The sequence below is a fragment of the Rhinolophus sinicus genome, chromosome 1 (assembly GCF_057876585.1).
Source record: "Rhinolophus sinicus isolate RSI-liver-muscle chromosome 1, RSI-T2T, whole genome shotgun sequence".
Lineage (NCBI taxonomy): Eukaryota > Metazoa > Chordata > Mammalia > Chiroptera > Rhinolophidae > Rhinolophus > Rhinolophus sinicus.
This window is the reverse complement of record NC_142501.1, coordinates 86,456,941-86,480,114: the sequence shown is the minus strand read 5'-3', so window position 1 is coordinate 86,480,114 and position 23,174 is coordinate 86,456,941.

The following is a 23,174-nucleotide window of genomic DNA, read 5'->3' as shown; positions in this document are numbered from 1 at the left end:
TAAAAATGACACTGAGTGCTGTGCCAGATTCTTCTGAGTTGGGCTTGTTTGTGCTGGTGTAGGCTGTGTGATGACTCAGGGCTCCCACAGTTTTCTCTCCTTATTCTGCTGTGAAGCCTCTTATCTTACAGTGGACAATATGCTGAGGCATCATTTGTTCTTCACTCGGTGCAAAAACATTATTTATGTTTTAAGTTCACATTTGTTCTTATGAGTCTGTGTGTCAAGTAGTGGGACTTAACACCGTAAGGAACCATTTGGATCCTAAGAGAAAATAGCATCCCTTAGTTATAAAGTGGCCATTCAAATAATCTCCAGTGTATTCATATAAATTATTTGACATTATTAGTGAAATGAAAGCACGTCACTTACAAAACTAAAAAGTCTGTTGTGAGAGACATGATTGGATGTTGTATTTCGCAGACTTTATCATTCTCCCTGATACCTCAGTGGGATCAAGTTCAGACTTGACAAATGTGTAGGTAAGTACCCTGAGCTTAAAAAGCTCACATGCAGGGATGTGAACAGAAAATTCACAAACGAAGAAGCACAAATGGTCAATAAGCATAGCAAAATGTGTCCAATCTCAGTAAGGTTAGGGATGTTTCATGTATCAGTCATGATGGGCTTGGTCATGCTGTAGTAACACAACAACAAATCTCAGTAGCTTAAAACAACAAAGGTTTATTGTTTGCTCATCTCCATCGTGGCGTAGCTGAAGCCTTGTTCCCTGGAATTGGTTAATCAATTATGGGATCCAGGCCACTTTCTGGAAGGTGCTGGTAACCAACAGATGAAGTGAAAGACCTCAGTAGAGTCTTACACTGGCAAAAAAATATTCAGTCCAGAGTGATACATATCATTTCTATTCACAGCTCAGTGACCGGAACAGGTCACACGGCCCCACCTAACCCCAAAGGCCATGAAATTCAATCCTACTATATGCTCGGGGGATGAAAAATAAAAAATATTTGGTGGGCAGCATTAACAACTACAACATGTAATCAAAACAATGATAAGCTATTATTTTTCAGCTATCAGATTAGCAACTTTATAAAGAGATATAAAGTCTATCTCAGCAGGAGTGTGGAAACAGGCTCTCTTACACATCAGGAATGAAAGTTTGTACATCATTTTTGGGGGTAGTTTGACAGTATAGACACACACACACAGACACAGACACAGACACAGACACAGACACACACACACACACACACACACACACACACACACACACACTACATATACTTTACCGAAAAATGTCACCTCTAGGAATTTAACCTGAAAAGATATTCACAGTTGTGCAAAGCTAGGTTTACAAAAGCGTTCATTACAGCATTGTGTATAACAGTGGAAAATGCAACGTAAGTGCAACCCATAAGTGCAACAGCAGATTAATAGCTGAACAGTTTATGTTATAGTTTGATTAAATACTATGAATCCATTAAAATTATACTCTCAAAGAATTTATAACTAAGTAAATCTTTATGTTATAATGTTAAATGACGAAGCAGCCTATACACATTCAGTATCACTTCTCATTGCTCTCTACAAGTGGAAAAAATCACCTCAGAGTTCTTCCTTGTCTCTCCTTCAATGATCACAGCTCCTTCAGCAAAGCCTGCATATCTACTATTAGGGACCCCAACCAGGGCTGTCCTGTGGATGACGCCTATGCTGTTTTGTAGCTCAGCTGTTCAGCACCTCTGGAAGCTATGCTGGGAGCAGGGTGGTGGGTGTCCTCAGAGTGGCTTCCATTTCCCTGGAGGCTCATTCATGCTCAGGACTGGGAAGAGGTGGAAGTACTGACTCCATTCCCAGAGTCATTCTTATGGCTGAGTTTTTATTCCCAAAGAACCACCCCTTGCTCTCTAAGGATTAGCAGAGCACCCTGATCTTATCACTTGGAATCTTCCTTCCTTCCTTCCTTCCTTCCTTCCTTCCTTCCTTCCTTCCTTCCTTCCTTCCTTCCTTTGTCCTTCCTTTCCTACCTCTTTTTCTCCCTCCCTCCTTCCCTTCCTTCCTTCCTTCCTTCCTGCCTGCCTTTTTTCCTTCCTTCTTTCCTCCTTCCTTCACTCCCTCCCTCACTCCTTCCTTCCTTGTTTTTTTCTTGTTTCCTTGAAAGAAACATTTACTGAGTAGTTTTAAGTTTTGGACACTGTGCCCAGGACTTGAAACACCACAATGAACAAGATACTGTCTCTGCCCCCGCGGAGCATTCTATCTATCCACTGGGGAAAAGAAAGAAAAGAGGCAATTTCAATACATCTCTGTGGTAGGCACCTCTAAGATGGCCCAATGCCCCTGCCTCCTGATATTCATGTACATGTGTAACCCTCTCTCCTGAGTGTGGGCTAGACTTGTGACTTGCTTCTAACAAATAGAATATGGTGGAGCAATGGGAGGTCACTTGTGAGATCAGGTCATAAAAAGACTCTGGTTTCTGTCATGGGTCCCCACCTCTTTCTCTCCCTTTCTCTCTCTCTCTCTCTCTCTCTCTCTCTCTCTCTCTCTCTCTCTCTCTCTCTCTCTCTCTCGTCTTCCCTTGCTCTGGGGGAAGCCAGCTGCCTTGTACTTCACCACAGTGCTAAACAAAGAGTGTCATTTGTCAGAAATAGGAGGTAGTTATAAAAATAATCACAAGAAAAGCAAAACAATGCTGTTAAATCCTAACAAAACAAGGTTGCCCACTGAAAGCTCTGAATCGAGGATATCCTTGCCCCTCTCGCTGTGTCACTCTTAAGAAGAGAGGTGATAAACACTTAGTACTACACTGAAATTTTCTCTTTGAAGCATTAAGAATTTAAAAAGGAATCACATAATTTTATTTTAGTTACTGTTGTTGTGTATATACTACTAAAATTTCATCTCTTAATCATGAAGCACTTTAAAAACACTGCCCTAAACTAACCAGCCAAGACCCTTAGCCACAAATAGGAGTCAGCTCTCCTCTGCCAGGGATAGCTGTTTATTAAAGCCAGACCAAGGCCATGGTTCTGCACCTGGGTACATGGCACAGTGGTGTTCCATGAATTTTCATGATGGGTTACCAGATTTTGATCAATATATAAAATTGATTTCCCCTGTCCTGCTGAGGATACACATTGTTGTGTATGTGTCACAGAAGGCTCTACAGAGTGAGTTGGGCAATGTGTCTCCCACTTTCCATATTTAAGAAATATCGACTCTCTGTGGTAACGATGAACTCAACACTTGTCAGTGCTATAACCACTCAAATTCTACATAGTAATAAAGGGTAGCCCAATGAGTCGTAAAATAACTCTAGAATGCCTTTTCAATTTTCCAAAAGTTGCTTTTTAAAAGCATAACCCACCTTTCAATAAAGCTTTGTGCACACTGTCCAGACTTCTAGAATTCAAAAATGTACCTAATCCTCCCATTTTAGGATTGAGACCCTCAACTCTCAAGTATGGAAAAGGTCATAGTTTAGAGGTCAGAGGCAGAATCCTCCCAATAGCAATCGAGATTTCAAAATTCTTGCAACAGTGTTGTGCTTTTATGGGAACAGATACTTCTTCATGCATAAGGACAGGAGAGGAAGGTACAGGGTGACAGAAATGTTATTTCTCTCCGGTGCTGAACTGGGCCATGTTTGAGTGCCTGGAGTGAGCTTGGCAGAAAATCACTTGCTTCCTCGTGCTGTTATGTTGCACAGAACTTTTTGTCCACATTACTGTCTTAGTGAATGGCCTGTTTTGTAAACTAAATGTCACAGTAGTTCTACATATCCAAATTAGAAGAAATATACTGACCTAAAATATTAAAATTCATTGAGAGGTCAGACTTGATTCTTTTCTTATTTAAATTTCAAAACAGCATCCCCCAAATGATTTTACCTAAGTATGTAACTTAGATTGAAATGTTTGAGTCCCAGACAGGAAAAAAAATAAAAATAAAAATGTCACGAGAGGAGAGTTGAATGGGAAGAAATTAAGTACCACATCCTCTCTTAAGAAAGATTTGTGATTCACCCGTCACCCTATTCTGGTCTCTAAGAAGAGGCCTTCATAGAAGCAAAATAAGTTGCATTTGCTTACAAGTTCAAGTCAATAACAATTATATTTAGTTGGAACATTAATACCTGAGGAGAAAGAACAGATTGTCATACACTAACAGGTCAGGATCAGGGCACGCAGGACCTCAGTGATTGGCTGGCCAGGGAGGAGGTGGAGGCTGGACCCAGGCTCAGGAACATAATATGGCTGTGGCTCTCACCTCAAAGGACACTGGGTGATGGTCCAAGTTGATGTTCAAAGGGGAGGGATAAATAGTGTAATTATATCCAATGCTGGTACCTAAAGGGGTCCAGTTTACTTGTGAAACATGTCAGCAAAGGTCTCCATACACAGATTATGCTTCAACTTAGCAGACAATTAATATTATGCTTACAAATGGTTCGTCTTTTTAGAGTATAACCCTAGCCAGCAACTTGAGGTCAGTAGAGAGTCCCAAGTTCCCCTGGAAGAAGAATCGTGAGATTTGTCAGTGCTCCGGCAAAGCCAAACTGGGCTCTGTTTCCCAGTTAAATTGAGGCAGAAGTTCAATAACATAAACTAGACCCCCACGATGAGATTTAGGGGAGTGTTATAACTCAACGAACCCACCAGGTTCAGGCATTATAGACACCAGTCAACAGAAAAACAACTATTTCCAGAACCTACCCACTTGTAAAGGTGGGCCTCAGTGATGCCAACTTAGAAATTTAGGAACTGACATCAGTGTCAGGAAATCAAGCAACTCTGCCATGGCAAGTAGGATCAGCAATCCTCATTCAGGGCATGCTCTGGTGATGGCCCCGTACTACATTTTAGGGAAAGGAAGTATAAAAGAATTTATAGAATCCCAAGTGCCCAATAAACAAATGAAAGATTCACAACCTCATGGCAGTCAGGGAAATGCAAGGTAAAATCACAATTGGTACCATTTCATATCCATGAAGTATACATAAGAATGTTACTGCAGCACTGTAAAAAAAGAAATTAAAATTAGCTTAACATTAATCAATGGTTGGACATTTGATATAGTAACAAATATTTATGGTAATTTAAATTTTGAATTATATTTGACAATGGAATGCTTTAAAAATGCTATAAAGCAAACAGCATAAATGAACATGATCTAGTAGAGAAAATTGAAGGCACATTCATGAAATATGTTAATAATGTATTCTAGAGCAATACAAGTTTAAGTATTTCTAAATACCTAAGTTAATTCAGAAAAGCATTTTGTCCCTATTTCTAACATAATTCTCCAGCTTATATTGTACATTTTTATTTAGGTGCCCAGTAACCTGATATAACAGTGTTTTTTTGAAGGCAAAAACCAAGCAGAATGCTTTAACAGAGTAGGTGTTCAATCATGCTAGTTGAATGAATTAGTAAGTGAATGAAGAGTTAAAGACACAATTGTGTCAGCTGCTTAACTGTCATCATTTGTACCAAGGTCAAAGTCATCACTGTTAATCCTTGTCACCTGCTTCTCCTGTATATCCTGGCTTTTTCCTGGAACCCCTGACCTTTCTCCTTATGGACTTGTTAGACCAGTCAGGGCAAGCTGGAAGACAGACGATCTGTCCCCATAGCTCACTCTCCACCCACACAATTCATCTCAGCTTGGACAGTTTCAGATGGACACATTCAGATGTGTTTGAGGTGACCTTGAGAATAGACAGTGTTTTCTTCTATGATATGTATTCGTGTGTATGTGTGTATGTGTTCTCATGTGCATGTGCACAAAATACCAGAATGAGCTGAAAGTTGAACGTTCCCTCTACCATATCACCCCTAATTTTACAGGTATTCCAAAGACTCACACACAGTAAAGTAAATAAAACAAATAAAACATGAACACTGTGGCTTCTCTCAGCATACTGTGATGTGCCTTCACTATAAGAGGCATTTCAGGGATATACCTAGAATAAACCCAAAGAGTAGCATGTGCCAGGAAGGATGGAGGCCATTAAAAATTCTAAAATAGACAATAACTAAAAGAACGTTCGAGGTGTATTTGAAGCAGGAAAAAAAAAGGGATAAACTCATTGCCAAGGGAACATAATACACTGTTAACAGGTGGCAGAGAGAAAATGTGAAAACCTCAGTACCACTTTGCCTTGGTTTTCAAAAGCAGCATTTTCGAAAGTGGGTTCCACAAATAGTAGTTCTTTAATAGGTTTTGCAAGAAGAAGAGTTGCATGACCAGGTACATTTTGGAAACGTTGGAAAAACCACAGACTTCCTTTCTGCAGAACTTTTCCTATGCTTTAAGATGCTACAATGTTCTTTGAAACCCAAAGAGGAGGTGGAGTCTTCACTGCTAGTCAGACTGTTATAACTGACACTTTTTATCTGAAGTGTCTCATGGGACTAGTGTTCTACGGAACACACTTTGGAAAACATTCTTTAAAAGCAAGGGGAAGGGTCTCTAACAAAAATATGTAGAATAAATAGTGCAAAGACAAAACTTCATTAGGAAACTACAGTTTTGTGTTTGAGGAAACGAGAGAGAGAGAGAGAGAGAGAGAGAGAGAGAGAGAGAGAGAGAGAGAGAGAGAGAGAGAGAGAGAGAGAGAAACTATTTTCAAGGATTTCAAGTGTTTTTGCCCAGAAAGTACATTCCAACTACTATAACCTGTTTTGAGAAGTAAAAAAAAAAAGTTAAAAATTCCATCAGTTTGGAAATGAGCAAGCAACATATCCAAAGACAGGTCTTAAAAACTTGAGACCAAAATATAATCACCATTTAGAGCTAAAATTGATTTTCATTCCATTATAATTCTTCTATTACACGTGACAGAAACTGACACTGACAATTTTAAGGAAAAAGTGAAGGCACTGGTGGGACTTTTATTGGGAAGAAAGATGGCAGACTAGGGATTCAGGCTTGAGACCAGGGCAAGAACCAGGGAAGCTGTGGGCACTAGAGCCTGAAATACGTATTATCTTTCTTAATTGCCATGGCTGAAGTGAAATCTTTCAAACCATTTTCTCCTCTATCAATTACTCTGTTCAAGACTCTTAAGTCCCAGGAGGGGGTGCCCATTTGGAACAGCTTGGTTCTCATGCCTGCCTCTTAGCCAAGGGAGAGAGGAGCACCAAGAATGCTCACAATGGGAAGATGTATTCCCTAAAATAACATGAGGGGTTGGTAGTGGAAAGTGCCTGAAAAATCAACAAATTCCCATTATGTGTTTCCTAAGAATGAGCTGTATGCAATTAATCTAATGGCCTGAGGTGGGTAAAACTCTGAAATGTCATAGAACTGGATCTTTGATTCATTGTTTATGTTTCGTTCATCCATTTATTTGTAAATCTTCAATGTCCAGCAAACAAAAACAAGGCACCGTGGTACACAAATCACATTAACCTCCTGCTTAAAACTTTCAATGGTTTACACTTCGGATAAAATACAAAATCTCTAATGTGGTCTCTTCAGGCCCCACAGCATCCAGACCCGAGTCTCTCCCATCCTTCTCCCCTTGCTCTATCCATTCCAGCTCCAGGCTTCTACCACTGTCGCCTCTGATGGCACTCTTCTCACTCAAGCCTGTAAACCCTGAATAACTCCTCGTGATCACGGACTTCAAGGTGAATGTTGGTTCCTCAGAGAAGTTTTGCTAAACCCTCAGTCCGATTCTTTCTTGCCTGTTGTTCTGGCCCCTGGAGCCCTGGTTTCTTTATAACACAAATTGTAATCTCCTATTTATTAATGACTCTCTTCCTCAAAAGATGGCACATGTCCAAAATCCAAGGACCACATCTATTTTGTTCAATCCTAAACATAATGTGTGACACAGACTGTGACCAGTGTTGGCACAAAAGAAATACTGTTCAGTGAGGATTCAGAAATGAATATTAACTCTATATATGGAGTCTGTCTTTTAGGGAGAAGAAATTATAATAATTGAAACTGGACCAAAGTTTTTGTGCCCGATGCTTTGGAAGGCCAAAACTCAAAATGTCAGAGTTTGGATTAAGAAACAGTTTATTGATCGAGAAGGTGCTAACCAAAAAGATGGAAGCCCTAATGGTGCCTCAAATCCATCATAAGAAAGTACAGAGCTCAGGCTTCTTCTATGTCAAGGGAAGGGGAAACGGGAGGGGAAGAGGTGACTGATGGCTGCAGACATCTGGGCGCCAGCAGGGGGTGTGAGGCAGATTGTGGAACTTCTTTGTTCTTACTCTGTTGACTCTAGCTGATGTGAGTTCAGTCCTGAGGTTCCTGCAACCCTTTGATAAACAATCATAAAATAATCATGATTTTTGTATATACTTCCCTTATTTTTTTGGGAAGGCAATTTCCGGTAAGGGGCTTTTTTTAATAAAATTCAAGCCACAAGCAGAATTCCTTTAATGATGAGCATGTCTACATGCAAGACTAAGCAGAAGCTACTAAGCTGAAGGCCATGGGAACAAAGCAGACTTGAACAAGATGGAGTCAGAGAGGCCAACCAGTTACTTCACTCTGTTCCATGATCACGGTGGTAAGTGCAGTGCTAGAGGGTTGGAGAAGGTACCACAGGAACACCCTGAAGGGACGGGCAATTTCACAAGGTCTCCCTTCATGTTGTTGTAGATTTCTTTAAGAGGGTGAAATGAGGGGTGGATGACAACATCAGGTAGCAAATGCACAGAGGGAGGGAGAAGGGAGAGGGAAATTCGAGGGGTGCACCTTTAGGTGAGTGCCACAAGGTCAAGGCTATGACCCCCTCTATAGCATTTCTACCCAAGATTTGAATGAAGACGGAAAGAATAGTTAGGAAATCTGTGAGTGACACAGATTGGGAAGAATGACTAATGTGCTGTCTAGTCCTGAAATTCTATTTCATCAGGTTTGCTTTTAACAGGCATACTACATTGCATTTCTTAATGATGCACACTGCATTGCTTTCTCTTAATTAGTAGTGTCTTTGTAATTTAATTCAAATGACTTGGGAAATGGGGTTTCTAAGAGAACAAATCAATGACTTGATATTCTGGAATGTTAAATATGTTATAAAGTTAATTCATGATGCCAGAGTTGAAAACAGAAACATAAAAACCAAACGTTTAACATTCTTTTTTCAAACTCATGTGCTTTCAGCCTTTCAATTATTGCCATAACATGATTTTTATTAAACTATAACTTCTGTTTCATTGGCACAATTAGGCCTAAATTCAATGTTTTATCAACACCATGAAAGGACCATTAACCAATTTATGCTTATTCAGTTGTTAAAATGAGGAAATAAAAACCAATTTCCCTTTTCTCCCCTCCTCTCTTTCCTTTTCTTCCTTCCTTCCTTCTTTCCTTCCTTCCTTTTTCCCACAAACATTTATTAAGATTCTAGTACTAGCCTAGAGTTCTGCTAGGTGAACATAACTTGAATATAGATAATACTTGGATTCAGATTTTATTTAACCAGCTACGTCAAGAGTAAGTTTGACATGATTTAATTGATCCAATTACAGTACACATCCAGAAACATCTTGTACATTTTTAAACTCCTTATTTCAGCCCAATAGGATGTAACAGAGTTTGTCTTTTTTACCTTCTCCCATTCATCCATAAATACTGATTCACCACCATGTAACTCTTGATTAGTTTATCCTTAGTTCCTACTTTGGCTGAGAGCAAAATAAAAATGTGTTCAGCTGAATCTTTAGTAAGTCAGTAAGCCTTCTTTTCATTTTCTAATTCTACTTATAGTTAAGGCTGGACTAAACAGTTTTCCATTCAGCAATTGTAATTAAGCCCATTAATTAAAAAAAAAAAAACAGACCATAACACATCAATTAAAATGGTTATAGGTTATATCTAATATGGGGATCAAACAAGTACATAGTTCTGTTTGTGACATATTAAACAAAACTGGGCACATTTAATTTAGTTGATCTATCACTGTGGATCTGCTTCCTTGTCTTCTGCTGTTTTTAGAAATGTTTTCTTTTTCTTGCTTTGTTGTTGTTGGTATTTAGTAGACCATCCAGGTCTTCTTGAGTAAGGACAGAAGATAAGAATTTGTTAGCACTGCACTTGATATTCACCAACATCCTTCTGACACATGAACAAATGTCCTGGAGAGTATTATTTAAATTTGTGTTTCTCTTAATCATTTTTAATAAACTACAAATCATTTTAAAATAAACTAGGAAATTCTGTATGTTTAGCAGAATTGTCTTATAAAGTGAAGTTGAGGTAAATATAAGAGACTTATATGGATATAGATTGAGATTTTCCTGTTGATAAGAATTTAAGATACAGCCTCAGAGGTGTAGACAAGAGTGAGAAGCAGCCTCACATTTTAAAGAAGGACCCCAAACACCCATACACAAGCCCTACTATGATACAGATATTATGGTCCAGCAACCATCACTCCCAACAGCCTCTAGAAGAGGAGACCAGAGATTCATTTGGGCAAATGCATCTTTAGGGGAGCTTCCCAAGAGGAAAGAGAACAGCGGAATTTCTTCCTTGTTCTGCATGGCACATTGCTTCTTCCACGCGAGCCAAGAAAGGGGAGATAGTGAAAAAACCCTTTAGAATTGGGAGTGCTAGCTAGAAAGGGATGTGGGACTTTCATTTTATATCCAGATGCCTGCTGAGCTGGAAGAACATGTACATGTGCCCTGTGCTACTTCAGAAGTGAAAGAGAAGCCAATTTGGGGGAGAATTTAACAAGGGTCCCTTGGAGTTTGAGGGGTATTGAGAAATCTGCAGACTAAAGGCTGTCTGGAGCTGTGTCTAGTGGCTGGGCGAGGACAGAAGGTTGCAAGTATACTTGCACCATTTGGGCAAATACACACCGTTTCTCATGGACTAAAGGGACACTGTGAAGACTGCCTACCAAATAGAATGAAAAGAGAGGCCATGCTGCAGCTGTAATAGGAGAGGGGAAAGGAGGGACATTTGAAATGTATGAGAAATTAAAGTTTAATTTAGACTGGACTGAAAATTTCCATAGCTAAAAATGAGACTCTTCTCATATCTGAGAGTGACCCCAAAGGTAAAGGATCTGCTTGAAATGTCATTGGGAGCAAAGAAGGGAGATTTGCTTGCTTGAAGGCAGTGGTGGGAGAAGAAAGAACAGTTTATTGATTATGATCTCTGATTCAGCACATTTACTAAATCAGTCACACAGTTTATTTAAAAAGTAAGCTATTCTACCACCTATGAAGTATTCCTGACAAAAATTATTTTTTTGAACCTGAATTTAATCAAGTCTCTTGAACTAACTACCAGCTTATAGGAAAGACAGAAGATAGGAAACTATTAATGATATCAGGAGGATATTGTCAGCCAAATCCAGAATGTTATAAATTCCACAGGACAAAGGTCCCCTTTTTCTTCAACAAACACGACATAGAGGAAACGAAGGGAAGAACTGTCAGAAGTTAAAAGAAATTCAAGAGGAGGCTTTCTGGTCAAGATGACAGAGTTGGTAAATGCTGCGCTGACATCCTCTCACAACCATATCAAAATTATAATTAAACTACAGAACAACCATCACTGAGAATTGCCTAAAGTCTAGAATTGCCAAAAGTCCTACTTCTAAGGACAGACAGAAGAAGCCACCTTGAGACTGGTAGGAGGGGAAGACACGTGGAATGGTCTAGTACCACACCCACATGTAACCATTAAAAATTGGGAGGGATATCTCTGCTGCAGAGGTCCCCCCTTAAGGAGCAAGGGGTCCAGCCCCACATCAGGCTCCCAAGCCCAGGGTTTCAGTGCCAGGAAGAGAAGTCATCATAACTTCTGGCTATGAAAACCAGCAGAGATTGTGGCTCAGTGAGATGGAGGTGGCTGGAGTCCCAGGTCCTACTCCTGTACGATACCAACTACATAAGACTACATAAGACCACTCTACTCACTGACAGGCACACTCACTCTGAGCTCCAGTGCTGGGGAAGCTGCTAGAAAAGCACTGGGGACATGTAGGAAGGAACTGAGTTGTCTGACTTCATGGTGAGGGCTGTAGGGGCAGGTTTCTCCCAGATGGAGGAGCTGGCAGAAGCCATTGTTTCCTTGTTGATCCCTCCCCTCTCCTGGCATGCAGATGCAGGGTCCACCATATCTGACTCTCCATCAACCTGGCTAACACCATAGGTTGGCCCCACCCTGGTATATCCTGACCCTGCCCCACCCAACTTGTGAGCCCATCCACGCCACTTCCAGTGGCTTTTCCAGACAAAAGGCCTGTCTTGGCTTATGCGGCAGACTTTCCTAAAATCTCTCAAAGGTTCACAAAACCCAAACAAGCATCTAGCTTCAGTGTGCCCTATACCTCTTGCTGACATGCCCTGAGCCTGGCACTTGTGACAACTGGCCTTGGTTTGTGGCCTGGCTCCTCAAGGCACCTCCAAGCCAAGGGCAGTTGGCAGCAATCTGCTGAGTGCTTTGTGGCTCATGCAAGGTTGCCCCGGGTAGGGCCCAGGCTGCAGCTGAACTTGGCCTGCAGTGGGGTCTTTCCCAGGAGGCCCTGGGGCTGACACACCCAATAGCCAGCTTCTGACTGAGCCAAAGCATCACCTGGCTGCCTCTAAGGATGACACATCTAAAAGGCAGACTGGGCAGGCACCAGAGCCCTGCTAAAGCGAATTCTGCTCCATAGCATTAGCCACAGCACAACAGCTTACCCATTGTAATCAAGGCCAGTCCTTATAACCAATCAGCCTAAGGGTCAATCATTCCCATTGACATGCAAACAGCAACCAGAGCTCAACTGCAGCAGAAGGGCACACACAACTGACAAGGGACACACCTGGAACACCCAGCTCAGGTGACCAGGAAAATGATGCCACTGGGCCCCACAAAACACCAACTACATAAGGCCAATCTACTAAGACAGGGAGCAGCCCTACCTAATACATAGAAGCAAACACAGGGAGGCAACCAAAATGGGAAGACAAAAAAACATGTCCCAAATAAAAGAACACAGCAAAGCTTCAGGAAAAAAACTAAACAAAATGGAGACAAGTAATTTACCAGATGCAGAGTTCCAAACACTGGTGATGAAGATGCTCAGTGATCTCAGGGAGGACTTCAACAAAGAGATAGAAAACAAATAATTGGAGATAGAAAACATGAAAAAGAACCAGCCAGAAATGAAGAATACAATAACTGAAATGAGGATTCCATTAGAGGGAATCAACACATTAGATGAAGCAGAGATCAAATCAGCAATTTAGAAGATAGGTAGCAGAAAGCACCCAATCAGAACAGCAAAAAGAAAAAAAAATCCAAAGATGAGGATAGTTTAAGGAGCCTCTGGGTCAATATCAAGTGTACCAACATTCGCTTCATAGGGGTAACCAGGAAGAGAAGAGAGAGAGCAAATAATTGAAAACCTATTCAAAGAAATAATGACTGAAAACTTCCCTAACCCGGTGAAGGAAATAGACATACAAGCCCAGGAAGTGCATAGAGTCCCAAACAAGATGAACCCAAAGAGGCCCACACTAAGACACATCATAACTGAAATGCCAAGGTTAAAGACAAAGAGAGAACCTTAAAAGCAGCAAGAGAAAAGTAGTTAGTTACCTACAAGGGAGCTCCCATTAGACTGTCAGTTGATTTCTCAACAGAAAGTTTGATTGGCACAAAATATTAAAATGATGAAAAGAAAGTACCTACAACCAACATAACTCTACCCAGTGAAGCTATAATTTAGAATTGAAGGGTAGATAAAGAGCTTCTCAGACAACAAAAAGTTAAAGGAATTCATCACCAGCAAAAAAGTATTACAAGGAATCGTAGAGGGATTCTTTAAGACAAAAAATAAAATAATAAAAAATAAAAAATATGAACGATAAGATGCCAGTAACTACATATTAATCAGAAATTACTTTAAATGTAAATGGATTAAATGCTCCAATCAAAAGGTTGGGTGGCTGACTGGATAAGAAAACAAGACCCTTATATATGCTGCCTATGAGACTCACTTCAGATTGAAAGATACACACAGACTGAAAGTAAAGGGATGGAAAAAGGTATTTCATAAAAATGGAAACAGAAAAAGAAAAAGCTGGGATATCAATTTTCATATCATACAAAATAGACTTTAAAACAAAGGCTATCACAAGAGACAAAACCCAATAATCCCACTTCTGCGTATTTATCTAAAGAAACCCAACATGCTACTTCAAGGGGATATGTGCATCCATATGTTCATTGCAGCATTGTTTATAATGGCCAAGATGTGAGGGCAGCTTGGATATCCATTGATGGATGAATGGATAAAGAGGAGGTGGTACATATATACAGTGGAATATTGCTTGGCCCTGCAGGGAATAGATTCTTGCCATCTGTGGCAGCATGGATGGACCTGGATGGTATTGTGCTGAGTGGAGTGTCAGACAGAGAGAGACAGATCCAATGTGATTTCACTTATATGTGCAATCTAATGAACAAAATAAACAAACAAACAAAAAAAGAAAACAGAAACAAACTCATGAATACAGAGGACATTTTGATACTGCCAGATGGGAAGAGGTTGAAGGCATGGGTAAAAAAAGGTGAAGAGTTTAAGAAGTAAAAATTGGTAGTTACAAAATACTCATGGGTATGTGATATAAAGCATAGGGAATATAGTCAATAATGTGATAATAACTATGTATAGTGCCAGGTGGGTACTAGACTAGTCAAGGGGATCGCTTCTTAAATTGTATAAATATCTAACCAGTATGCTGTACCTCTGAAATTAATATTAAATAATATTGAATGTCAACTGTAATTGAAAATTTTAAATGGGGGGAAAAAGGTGAAGGTGAATAAGAGGTTCAAATTTCCAGGTATAAAACAAATAAGTCATGGGGATATAACGTACAGCATAAGGAATATAGTCAATAATATTGTAATAATGTGGTACAGTGTCATTATTACAATATTATTGACTATATTCCCTATGCTCTACCTCATGGGGCTATAACATACAGCATAGGGAATATAGTCAATCATATTGTAATAATGTGGTACAATGTCAGATGGTTGCTGGACTTGCTATGGTGATTACTTCTTTAGGTATATAAATGTTCAATAACTATGGTGTACCCCTGAAACTAATATAATATTGTATGTTAGCTATATTTTAATAAAAAATCTTTAAAAAAGAAACTGAAGAGACTATCTGACATATATGTGTGCAGTGTGTTTGAATTTTTATTTGAACAACAGTAAAGATATTTTTGAGGAAATCAGGGAAAATTGAACTTATAGATCAAATATTATACATATTAAGGAATTAATTATTTGAGGGGTATGATGTAATTTTTTTTCCTTCTTTTAAGTTCTCATGTACTAGGGAAACATACTGAGGTATTTATATTGAAGAGAGATGATTTCTGGTATTTGTTCTTAAATACTCCAGAGTAAAATAATAAAAATAAATATGAATTTAAAAAAAAATAGAACAAAATCTCCAGGATAGAGGAAAATAAAGTGTAAATTTGAGGAGAGGAAGAATGATAGAACAGGAATAATTATTGATGCTAGATGATGGGTACATGAGACTTTATTATACTGTTCTATTTTTACGTGTGAAATTTTCTATAATAAAAAGTTAAAAATTAAAAAATAAAATTAAAAAGCTGTTTAAATAACAAATATATTTACTTTTATTATGTGAGGTCTAACTGGTGTAGCATGATGGTGAAGAGCTCAAATGCTGGAATTCAACTTTGTTTTGAATGCTGGCTACAACCGTTGTGTCATGTGACCTTAGGCAACAGATAACTTTATGAGCTCAATTTTCCTCTCATGCAAATGAGAATAATAATTATGCCTATTGTTGCTGTAAGGCTTTAATGAGATAATATGTGTAAAATATTAACAAAGCATAGAGTTGTTGTAAATATTAGAGTAATCTGTAATCTCTACAAGTAAGTACAAGTATTAGCTTAATCATATTTAATTTCCACTTTTCTCTGTTTCCATTTTAAGCTACTATCTTTGATGCTATAGTTTTCTTGTTACCTTAAGATTAAGAACTATAATGCTATAGTTGTCTTGTTACCTTAAGTGAAAAAAAATGTGCTTAGGTAGAAATCCTCATGGGTGGAGAACCTCACCTTGGAATTCATCCAGACATGACCTTTGATCAGTTAGAGTTTTTTTATCTCCTCACCTGGAATACATCCAAACATGACCTTTGATCAGTTAGAGTGCTATGATTGTAAGTCGCACAAAACAATTCTGAACAACTTAAGAGAAAAACAAAGGATATCTTACAGAGTTCAAGGAAACTCTGGATCTGGGAAGACAGACTAAAGACAAACCCAGGAACCAGAGAAACTATAGAGATCTAAGCAGCATGAAACCATAATGTTTAGTTATTTTTCAGGTCACCACATCAGGATGAATGAACTTCAACTATTTGAAGTCTCTGTATCACTTCATACAAGATTCCCATTTAAGAGAGAGTGTCTGAGTGACCCAGTTTGGGTCATATGCCCATCCCTTGGTTGGAATGAGAAGTAAATTGGGTGCCTCTAGTGATAGATCTACCAAGACTGTATCCAAAGATGGGGGGATTGTTATCTTTGTCAGTCTAGTCATTTCCCCTAACATTCATTCTTTCTTTTGTAGTAATAGGATTTTAGCTGACCAAATATCTGCCCAGATAAAGACTATGTTTCCCAGCCTCCTTGGAAGCTCTTTGTGGCCATGTGACTAAGTTGGACCATGGGCTACAACCAGAAGAAATATGTAACATGTCCAGGTTCTGACCTTAATAGAATTGCACATACGCTCCTGGAGTTGCCTCAGATCTCCTTATCCCCTTCCCATGGCTGAGAGAAGGCTAAATCTCAAAAAAAAAAATAACAAATGAAAAAAATTGGGGGTTACTGTTCTTTCCATCTTACCAGGAGAGAAACTAAATCTTAGAAAGGTTAAGCAACTTACTAATTTTTCTGCATTTACATAGGTGGGATATCTGAGATTTAAATGACTCAGAAACCTCTCATTCTTAACCACTATGCTATATTTAACTCATGCAATCTTAATTAAACATCAAGTATTAGGTACTAAATTAGAAGCTGTAAGTATAATAATGAACAGTCTCCTTGTCTTTGGGTAGCTGATAGGCCAGAGGGAAATAGAGATAGGTAAGGAGGTGATTATAGTGTAAGGCTATATGTCGTCTGAAAGACACACCTAAAATCAGTAGGGTACTGGAGCTGCTTCATACTGGTTCTTACCAGCTTGTAGAAGCTGACTGTTACAGCAGCATTATTCATAATAGCCCCAAACTGAAAACAATCTAAGGTCCATCAACTGATACATGGATAAATAAATAGAATGTAATATAATTCAGTAATAAAAAAATGAAGTATTAATACATGCTATAATATATGTGGACCATGAAAACATATGCTACATGAAAGAAGACAGTCACAAAAAACACTTATGATGCCATTTACATAATGGAAGAGGTAAATCTATAAAGACAGAAAATAGATTAGTGGCTGCCTATTAGGACTGGAGCGAGGGGATGGTTGGAGGTTCGTGGCTGTCGATGTCTTTCTGGGATGATGGAAATGTTTTAAAATTAGTTGTGGTGGTGGTTGCACAACTCTTGAATATATTGAAGCTGTTAAATTGTACATTTAAATGGGTGAATTATATGTATGTGAATTATGTCTCAATAAAATTATTTAAAAACCAGGGTGGTATGAACATCTCCTCCCAATTTGACATTCGATGACATCATGTTGGTGGGAGTAAGTTTGCCAGATTTAACAAGTGAAAACACAGGACAATCAGTTATATTTGAATTTCAGATAAACAGCAAATATTTTTAAATATAAATGTGTTCTGCACAATATTTGGGACATACTTAAATACTAAAAATTATTCCTTGTTTATCTGTAATTCAGATTTAACTGGGCATCCTGTAGTTTATCTGGCAATCCCAGGTGGGAGTATTGACATAGCAGAAATCAGTAAATTTTACCGATCAGACAGACCCTGTTTCCCCTCCAGAGAGTTGGTTGTTTAGCATTTGCCAGCACACCACTACATAAATCATTATAAAAAGAGAAAGAGTAAAAGTCAAAGGACGTTAAAAGATATACTATTAAGAAAATGTTAACTAAAGGTTGTATGACTAAATTTATATCAGACAAAACAAACTCTAAAACAAACAAATACTGTAATAAGGGTAAGAACATTGATAGAAGTTCACTTCATCAAGATTTAAAAATTTGAAAGTTTTATGGGCCTCATAGAACAGCTTTAAAATACTTACAGTGAAAGTTGCCAGAACTACAAGGAGAATCAACAAGTTTACCACCATAGTGGAAGATTCTGATATATCTATATCAACAACTAATAGGCCAATCATAAAAGATATCAGTAGGAATATAGAAGATTTCAAAAATATAATTAACAAGCCTGACCTAATGGACACATATAGACTCTAATACCCAACAACTGGATTACAGGCATTTTTGTCAGGTGCCCATAAGGTATTTATGTGAAAACTGTTCAGGATGTGGCCAAAAAGCAAGTTCAAATAACTTTTTAAGAACTGCTATATGCAGACCATATTTTCTAAACACAATGTGATTGAATTAGAAATGCATTTTAACATATTATATGCTTGGAAATTTTAAAACATACTTACAGAAATGCATGTCTCAAAAAAGAAATTATAATGGAAATTTAAAAATACTTAAACTTGGATGTAATAAAAATACATATCAAAAATTCTAGAAAGGAATTCTTAGAGGAAAATGCATAGTTCTCAGAGATTAGAAGAGAGAAAGAAGAACAAAACCAAAGATAGCGAAAACAACAGGAAGTAGTAATAAACAGAAATTAAAAGAAGGGAATGCACAGATGAACAAATTTAGAAAAAAATTATAAAAAATTGAATAGGTATTTTAAAATCTTCTCATGCATATGAAGAAAACTCATCAGCACCAGACAATTTTACAGGTGAGTTCTAACACTCTTTCCAGGAGTAGAAAATGGAGAGAAATACTCCCTGATTAATTTCCTGAAGTTGGATATGATGGTGATATAAAAACCAGACAATTTCAATGTAAGAGATGCAGTTTATAGTGCCTCTCACTTATGAACATAGATGCCAAAATCCTAAAGCAAAATATTTGCAAACAGAATACCATAAGCCATAGAAAAAGCCCATTCAGCTTTGCAAAATTGAGTTGAATGGAAGGATGCAGGATTGAATCAATATTAGAAAATCAATTAGTGTGATTCACTATATTAAGAGATTAAAGGCAATATGATCACCTTAACAGATACAGAAAAAAACATTCAATAAAGTTCAGCAGCAATTCATGGTTTAAAAAGCAATCTTAACCTGATAATCAGTACCTAGAAAAAGGCATAGAGCAAACAACATATTTTAATGAATGTTGAAGTCATACTTTTAAAATCAGAAACAAAACCAGGATGCTTGTTATCATTGCTTCTATATACCAAAGCAATCCACAAGATAATGAAATAATGACTGAAAATAAAATTTAAAGAACTGTCATTATTCACAAAGGAAATGATAGCGTACAAAGAAAGCACAAATATATATATTGATTATTACTGAAAATAAGATAGAGTTTAGCAGGATCATTAGATTGAAGATAAAGTATAAAAGGTTAATTACATTTTGATAGAGCAGCCCAGTCAGAAAATGCAACAAAATATATCTAGGAATAATTTTAACCAAAGATGTATAAGACCCTTTTGTAGTAAAATGTAAAACTTTACTGAATGATATTAAAGAGGATCTAAGTAAATGGAGAGACAAAACATGTTTATGGATTGGAGGATTCAATAATTTGAAGATTTAGTTCTCCCCAAATCTGTTCAATTCAATTTGAATTAAAATCTCAACAGCATTTAATTTTGTGGAATTAATCAAAATGTTTCTAAAATTTATAGGAAGAGCAAAGGGTCAAGACTAGCAAAGTTAGACTAAAACAAGCTGATATTAAGACTTGCAGTAGAAAAGCACATACCCAAATTACATATATGTTGTGAAAACCTGATATCTGACAGAGCTGGAAATGCACAGTGGTGGGAGAAAAGTAAGAACTACCCTGTTTCCCGAAAATAAGACCTACCGGACAATCAGCTGTAATGCGTCATTTGGAGCCAAAATTAATGAGACCTGGTATTTTACATTGTATTGTATTGTATTGTATTGTATTGTATTGTATTGTATTGTATTGTATTGTATTGTATTGTATTGTATTGTATTGTATTGTATTGTATTGTATTGTATTGTATTGTATTGTATTATACTATAGACCTGGTCTAATTTTAGAGTAAAATAAGACTGGGTCTTATATTAATTTTGCTCCAAAAGACTCATTAGAGGTGATTGTCTGGCTAGGTCTTATTTTCAGGGAAACACAGTATTCAATAAATGGTACAGGTACAACAGGTTATCCCTATGGAAAACAGAACTGAAAATTGGATTTCTGTACCATTTCTAATAAATGGTACAGGTACAACAGGTTATCCCTATGGAAAACAGAACTGAAAATTGGATTTCTAGTTTATGAAAATTTATTTCTAGTAAAATAAGACTGGGTCTTATATTAATTTTGCTCCAAAAGACTCATTAGAGGTGATTGTCTGGCTAGGTCTTATTTTCAGGGAAACACAGTATTCAATAAATGGTACAGGTACAACAGGTTATCCCTATGGAAAACAGAACTGAAAATTGGATTTCTAGTTTATTGAAATTGATATGCATAATATCAATTTCAGATAGATTAAGGAATTAAACGTGGAAGACAAAGCCTGACAACTTCCAGAAGATAGTATAGTATCTTGATGATGTCAGCATAGAAAAGGATTTCTCAAACACATACAGGAAAAGATTAATAAGTTTAAATTCATTAAAATTAAGAAATTTATGTATTAAAAAATAAAACAGAGTGAAAAGACAAGTCACAATCTGGGATAAGATTTTTATAGCACACATGACAGACAAAATACTAATATCCAGAATGTGGAAATGGACAAAAGACATAAATAGGATTTTTTTACAGAAGAAGAAACTCAGAATAAAATGTAAAAGAGCGCTCAATCTCCCTAGGAAATGCAAACTGAAACCACACTGACCCTCCCTGGACCTGGCTCTAGATACACCATCCGGACTAGGAGAACTCAGACTCTTTGGGGCTCCCTCTGCCATTGTCACATTGGCAAGCACTGGAAGCACTGGGAAGTCATGGTAATGCTGGTGTCACCAATTGGTGAGCTTTATCCGTGAGCAGACAGAGATCAAATGCTACCAAAATAAGATGGGCATTTCCTCTATCATCAATTTGATGCGATTGGACTACTGAGAAGTTCTGGAGAAGGCAAAGCAACTAATGGGGTCAGTCATGGTGAAGACAAACTCAGTTATCAGAGGAGGTAGGGAGGTGTTGTTCGCAAAAATCTTCTCCCATTCGGTGGGTTGCCTCTTTATTTTGTTGATGGTTTCTTTTGTTGTACAGAAATTCTTTAGTTTGATATAGTCCCATTCATTTATTTTAGCTTTTACTTCCCTCTCCGGTAAAGGGCTGATGTCCAAATATACAAGGAACTCATACAACTCAACAACAACAAAAAAACAAACAATCCAATTAAAAAATGGGCAGAGGACCTGAATAGACATTTCTCCAAAGAAGACATACAAATGGCCAACGGACATATGAAAACATGTTCAACATCACTAATCATCAGAGAAATGCAAATAAAAACCACAATGAGATGTCACCTCACCCCAGTTAGAATGGCTACCATCAACAAGACAAATAGTAACAAGTGTTGGAGAGGCTGTGGAGAAAAAGGAACCCTCATACACTGTTGGTGGGAATGCAGACTGGTGCAGCCACTGTGGAAGGCAGTGTGGAGGTTCCTCAGAAGAGTTAAGGAGATTGAGAAAGTGTGTGTCCTGATGGTGGTCTGAGGTCACACTGGAAGGTTCATGAATTGCTACACATGCAAACATACAAAACTACAAACACACACTGAAATGCCATTTCAAAACCTCAATGGCACAAAGCTAAATCATATACTATCAAGTGTTGGTAAAGATAGAGAGCAAAGAATTTACTTACTCTGCTAGTGGAAGTATAAAGAGAAACAACCACCTAGGAAATAATTTGGTGTTTTCTACTAAAGTTATAGATATGCATATCCTAAACCCTAGCAGCTCCAATTAGAAATGGAAAAATGAAGACCATACAGTTATAGGAGATAAAAGTTTATGAGAATGGTTTAAAAATATGTAGAGTTGAAAGATAAACTGACACATGTTAAAATTTCTAAGAGTTTATTTGAGCAAAAATCCATTTTAATCTTGCAGTGCCAAACCAGAAGTGGTTAGTAATGTTCCACCAACAGGAGCTAGGGGAAAGAATTTTGTAGAGAAGATGCAGAAACAAAGCAAGGTGATTATTTGAATGGCTACAGCTTAAGCGTTTGCATTATTTGGAAAAGTCTAGTTGGTTGTTTGTGGTTGGTTGTTCTTAGGTTTTGATTTCTTAACTTGGAGGCATTTCAGGCTTAGGTTTTTGATTTTCTTAGGTAGGCTGCGAAGGCATTGAAGCTACATCATTAATGGCCTTATTTAGTTCATTCGACAATAGATAAATAAAACATTTAAACTCCTAGAATAATATTACCTAGTTTACTGGTGTTTTACACTGGTCTACTGGGTATTCAAATATTTGAAATCATTAGCAGTCTGGAGTCAGACTGCCTGGCTTCAAATCTTGGCTCAACCATTTTCTGGCTTGGGCAAGTTATTTAATCTCTCTAAGTCTCACTACTCTCTCTCTCAGGATTATTGTAAGGAATTAATGAAATAATGCAAGTAAGAGGTTCCAAACAGTGCTAGTAAGTGCTCAATACATGTTAGCTATATGATTTCTGTTTGATTACTTTGTCCTTGCAATGAAAAGTTGCAATATACAAAGTAATGTATATTGTAAATTATGTATGTGAATTACTTTAAAAACAATACATGATGTTTTCAATGTTTAATAGAATAACATTTCTCAATATTAAAAAAGTCTACTTAATAGAGCTTCTTTCAAATCAAGATGGATTGATTTTTGTCCACTAAGATAGTCCTATATCTTACCTTTATTTTATTGAATAACAGGACATTTTATAACATTGACTAAATTTTGTTTTCTAGTCAAACCTAA